The sequence below is a fragment of the Octopus bimaculoides genome, chromosome 5 (genome assembly GCF_001194135.2).
Source record: "Octopus bimaculoides isolate UCB-OBI-ISO-001 chromosome 5, ASM119413v2, whole genome shotgun sequence".
NCBI lineage: Eukaryota > Metazoa > Mollusca > Cephalopoda > Octopoda > Octopodidae > Octopus > Octopus bimaculoides.
The window spans coordinates 44,119,037-44,125,286 of NC_068985.1; the positions used below are offsets into that span (position 1 = coordinate 44,119,037).

Consider the following 6,250-nt stretch of genomic DNA (forward strand, 5'->3'; position numbering starts at 1 on the left):
ATAAATAGCCAAACTACTTTTCTAAATTAAGTCATTTCTTCAGTTAATGTTTTTTGTATATACACATCCGTGTATATGTGTTTTAGTGTGTATATATATATGTAATTTTGAAAGAGGAGGGTAGGTGTGTGGGCATGTTATTATTGCACTGAAACAAAGAAAAAACAAAAACAAAAATGTAATAAATATAATATCTGAAACAACAATTCATCAAAGCTGTCCCTGTCTCTTCCCCCCCCCCGTGCCATTTCACCCCTTCAACACCAATTTCCCTGTAACCCCACATAACTATATCCAGCTACAGTAATTTGGGATGAAGAGATAGTGTCCTAACCCTTTTCTATTGTGATAACTGGAGCCCCTTTTCCTGGTTGAGGCTGTCATTTTACAAGGGAAGAGCACACGGAATATGTCAACGACTGACAGGGGTTAATTACTAAATATTGTCAGAATCAAAAAGAAATTAGGGTCACACGAACCAGCAATTGGATAGGAAGGAAACAGGAAGTGGTTCCCTGTTATAGCAAAACCCCTTAGGATATCTCATCTTTGCAATTAATGAGTTACTTTCAAGAATCAGTAAGGGCAATACGTAGTTGGTTGTAAAGATCAAACTGCACAGATCAGAGACATTTTGAAGGATCCCACATTCATATAGAATATATTTCTTTTTCATAATGACATTCCTCATTCTCATTATTCATTATTTGTCACTTCATGTCAGGGGGAAAATGAAATATGGCTTTTCTAATACCAGGATGAAGTGTGTGTGTGTGTGGGGGGGGGGGTGTTGATGGCAACACTCTTCAATCTGCTAGAACAGCCTGTAGCTAAGCAGGCACTCTTTCTTACAGTACAGTCTTTTTTTTCTTTTGCCATTTACTTGTTTCAGTCACTAGACTATGACCATGGTGGGACACCATGGTTGAAGAATTCTAGTTATGTGGATTAGCTCCAGTACTTATTTAAAAGATCTTTTTTGAAACCTGGTGCTTATTCTATTGACCTCTTTTGATGAACCACTAAGTTACAGGGAACATAAACAAACCAACACTAATTGTCCAGTGGTAGTGGGGATAAACACAAATACAAAGACACACACTGATATGCATTTGTGTGTGTGTGTATTTGTAATTCTACCTTTATGGTGCTTTACTTAGCTGCAAAATGATACTATTGCATTCCAATGATATTTATAATTTTTATATAAAACTTTTTCGCTGATTTCGGGTCTATTTATGGCTAGGTATTCAACTGAATATACTGGTAGTGATGTAACAAATATTTCAAAATTTCATGCTCGGTGAATCTAGCTGATGATGACTAACTGAATTTATGATAACAGGCATATTAGGAAAGTCTGAAACTAGAGTATTAGATTATCCACTCTAGGTTGTTCATCTATTCAGTGTTCTGATTAGAAGTAAAATGAAAATTTTTTATATTTGTTACCTACACACATCTTTGCTAGTATATATTCAGTGAAGCTTTACATAGTGTTGTACTGTTATTAACTGCCATTTCCAGCAAATATTGGTGCCTTGTTGTACCACCATTTTATATTTGTAATTCTACCTTTACAGTGCTTTATTTAGCTGGAAAATAATACTATTGTATTCCAATAATATTCATAATTTATATATATATATATATATATACATATATATATATATATATATATATATATATATATATATATATACACATATATATATGAATAAATTATTCAGGTGGATACTGTATGAGCACTCAGGTTTAGTCCAAGTCCAGGCTAACTGCATCAAAAAAACCCTTCCCAAAAGACAGCTGTTCTAGCTTCATAGAACCTACAAGAAAAAGCAGCCAAATCTTCCTTGAATCAAAGTGTCTTAAAACACTGGAGATATATGGTACTAGATGTATTATGTCTGCTTGATAATTTTCCTTTCATATTTTCCTTTTCATTCTTTGTAATTGTATACACAGCCATAGAAACTGTCAGAAGGCGACAAGCTGGAAGAAACGTTAGCACATCGGGTGAAATGCTTAGCGGCATTTTGTCTGTCTTTACGTTCTGAGTTCAAATTCCGCCGAGGTCGACTTTGCCTTTCATCCTTTCAAGGTTGATAAATTAAGTACCAGTTACGCACTGGGGTCGATGTAATCGACTTAATCCCTTTGTCTGTCCTTGTTTGTCCACTCTATGTTTAGCCCTTTATGGGCAATAAAGAAATAAGAAACTATGCCAGAACAGATAATGGAGCCTGGTGTGGCCCCCAGCCTTACCTGTTCCTGTCAAACCATCCAACCTCCATGCCAGTATGGAAAATGGATGTTTGATGATGATGACACACAAGCTGAATTCACATTTTGGGTTATCTACAACATAATCCTTTCTACCAAAGGCACAAGGACTGAAATTTGGGGGGATGGGGAGGAAGGTAGTCAATTACATCAACCCCAGTACTCAATTGGTACTTAATTTATTGACCCCGAAAGGATGAAAAGCAAAGTCGACCTCAGCGGATTTGGACTCATAACGTAGCGACGAGTGAAATACTACTCAGCATTTCATCCAGTGGGCTAACAATTCTGCCAGCTCGCTGCATGAGGTGCTTTTTGCTTTAAATTTAGTACTATATTTTAATGAAATTCGTCAGGTGACCCTACCTGAAAGACAGCTAATATAACTTCATTGGAACTACAAAAAGCATCAGCTAAGTCTTCCTTGAATCATGCCCTGTTGTCTTAAAACATTAGAGATATGGTGCTAGATGTATTATGTCTGTTTGCTCAATAATTTTCCATTCATATTTTCCCTTTTGTATAGATGCTTCTCTCTTCCTTCTCTGTATTTTTTTTTTATTCCCTTTCTCTTCTTCCCCGTTTCTTTTCATACTTCTCTTCTCTTACATTTCTTTCTCCCATTCTTTATTTTTTCTTTCATTACCTCCTTTAATTTCTCTCTCTCTTTCTGTTCACATACACACACTATTTCTCTCTCCCTGTATATATATATATATATATATATATGGTCTAGATATATTTATCTATCTATCTACCTACCTACATTTCTATCTATATCATTCACTTTCTCTATTTATCTGTCCTCTCTCTCTCTCCTTGTCCACCCTCAATATAAGCCAATTAGTATATACCATTTTATCTGTCTGTCTGTCTATTTTTCCATCACTTTCAATCTGCCTCTATCTGTTTATCCTCCTTTGCTTCTCCAACCCTCTCTGTAATCCATTTAGCATCTATCTATCTGTATGCCTGTCTCTTTCACTCTACCTGTTTACTCTCTCTCTTGCTCTTTCCCACCCCCACCTGTCTCCTCACCACCTTCCACCTCTCTAATCCAGTCAATACCGAAACCAGCCTGACAATATTGACCATTTGGTTTCTTGCCCGATTCAGACGTTTCATTTGAAATTCCTAACTGATGCCAAACTAACATTGATCTTAGCTTCTTACTATCACTGATAATAATGGTTCAGGACATGAGCCAAAAGCCACTGTGACCAGAAACAGAGATACAGAAGTTGTACTAGAAGTTGTTGTGGTGAGAGTAACAGTTATGGTAGTAGTAGTAAAATTAATGGTAGTAGTTGAAGCAGTGTTGATAGTAGTAGTAGTAGTCATAGTGGTGGTGATAGATGTGATAGTAGTTGTGGCAATGTTAGTAGCAATTGTGGTGGTGGTTGTAGTAGTAGTAGTAGGTTTGTTTTGAATTAGGTTTGTCAGTCAATTAAAATCAAGCCCCTGTGGTCAGTGTTTTGCTTTCCAGGTTTTGATCTTTTTTAACATTTTTTTTCTGAACTGTGTCCAATGTGGGTTGGATATTTCAGTAAATCGAAACATTTTCCTAAATTGTTGTAGTTGTTGTTTAACCCCCAGATCAGCCCTGATCAAGTAGATTTCTAAAAAGAAGGATTTCCAGCCATGACTGTCTTGTCTTTTTAGAAGTATATTTGGAACTATATTATGATATGATTTGAGGGAGACTTGGTGACTATTTCCAGTTGGCTAAGCAATCAGAGACTTCGTTCCATACTTCAGATCCAGTCTAAAAATGCTCAGAACAATACAACACCATGTGACAAGCCAATGAAGGGTCTTTCCTGTGGTCATTGTATCTACTGGAAATAACAACCAAATAGTATTCACTATCGTATGTATTTACTAATGTTAACAAATGGCCATTGAAAAGGGCCCACTTTCAATTACCATTCTACCTACTTGAAAGTCTGCAATGCCACATTTTCTTTCATGTGAATAGCTGCAGCTCGATAACCTCCCGTCACCATTTCCATCATCTTCAGCTGACAATAGCATCGGAATGATGACGATGATGAAAAAAGCACAAAGAAGAAAGATAAAGAAGAGAAGAAATATTGAAGAAAGAAGAGAAGGAAAAACAAGAAGTATCATCATCATCGTCATTGTCATCATCGTCATCGTCATCATCATCATCATCACCAACTGGAGACCTGACTTTAAAAGATTCTGTCCCAGCACTAGAGATTTCTCATCATAAATATGGTCTCAGCTATTTCATAGTCTTCTTCACTTTCTCTTTGAAAGAAGAAAACCTGATAATTTCTTCAGTTCCATCTTTTGGTAGAATCCCAATAGAATTGATTTGATCTGTTTTATGTCTTTAGAAATTTATATTTCTAGAAAACTGACAGCAACAGTAGCAGTGGATGATGATGATGATGATGATGATGATGATGATCATCATCATCATCATCAAAAACATTGTCACCACTACAACCATCAATATCAGTGATGCAGTAATCACTCCATCGACACCATTATTGTCAGTCAAATGAAGATGGTGAACTGACAAAGTCAATACAGCATTGGACAAAACACTTTGGAAAATTTGTTCTGGCTTTCAGAGTTCAAATCCCACTGGGGCAACTTTTGGTTTTCAGTCATAAATAAAATACCAATCAAATACCAGGGTCAATTTCTCTTATCTTTCTCACTCACTTTGAACAGACTATGTTGATGTAGGAGAGGAAGGAGCCTCCCTATTGCATCACCACCAATAAACCTAGCACTTATTCTATTGGTGTCTTTTGCTGAACTGCTAAGTTACAGGGACGTAAACACACCAGCATCAGTTGTCAAGCGATGGTGGGGGTTCAAACACAGAGACACAAACATATACATATATATATATATATATGTATATATACGATGGGCTTCTTTCAGTTTCCATCTATCAAATCCACTCACAAAGCTTTGGTTAGCTTGAGGCTATAGTAGAAGACACTTGCCCAAAGTGCCATGCAGTGGGACTGAACCTGGGACCATGTGGTTAGTAAGGAAGCTACTTACCACACAGCCACTCTTTACAACAGGCTTCTTTTAGTTTCCGTGTACCAAATCCACTCACAAGGCTTTTGTTGGCCAGAGGTTATTGTAGAAGAAGACCCTTGCCCAAAGTGCCATGGGACTGAACTCAGAACCATGTGGTTGGGAAGGAAGCTTCTTACCACAAGGCCATGACTATGTATGACCTTGATTTCTCATGTTCTGTTCAGTAAACTAATATAGTATTTACTTTGTATATAACATCCTCAACAACCACGAGCGAATGAGGGTGTATGCACATGGTTGCTCAATCTGCAAGAATTAGTAGCCAAATTTTCCTCATATCACACCATTCTGTCTTAATTGGACACAATATCTAAAATATCTAAAAATAACTTGGAGTGGTCTTAGTTAGAATGCCATTAATCTTAAATGTCCTCATTCAGAAATCACTTGGGGTGGGGTTGTTATGAATAACAACGATGAGGACGACAATGATGACAGCTTTCCTGTCAACTGATGGACAGAGAATTAATGATATGCAATGTTTTGTATTTACCTGTGCTGCCATGCAAGCACCGATGATCCCTGCTCTTGAGGCATTACAACCACCGGCTTCCATTGTGGTCTTCACGCCACTCACAAAGTCATGGCTACACAGCAACCCATGTATGGCAGATTGGAAAGCATAAGGCAAATCTGAAATGAGAGAGAGAGAGAGAGATAAGTTAATTATGCAACATTGAACAGTAGGAGGAACAGAGGTAATGATGGTATAAGGATGAGGCCCCTTTCGGTCATGAACGACCATGGGACTGCACCGAGAAAGTTAACCTCAAGCATATTTGTAATGGTAACAAGTTTGTATTTATATACATTACTGCCTACCACTGTCACCCTGTGTGTGTGTGTGTGTGTGTGTGTGTGTGTGTGTGTGTGTGTG

The 6,250-nt window shown here is 37.3% G+C and overlaps 1 protein-coding gene across 1 annotated transcript in view; it reads right to left on the reverse strand.

The window, feature by feature from the left end:
• LOC106878262 (crystallin J1A) overlaps window positions 1-6,250 on the reverse strand; it is a 387,015-nt gene that overhangs the window by 51,065 nt on the left and 329,700 nt on the right. Inside the window, exon 7 of the mRNA XM_014927435.2 lies at window positions 5,867-6,006. The gene's annotated coding sequence lies outside the window, so the exon portion shown is untranslated. The remainder of the gene's footprint in view (window positions 1-5,866; window positions 6,007-6,250) is intronic.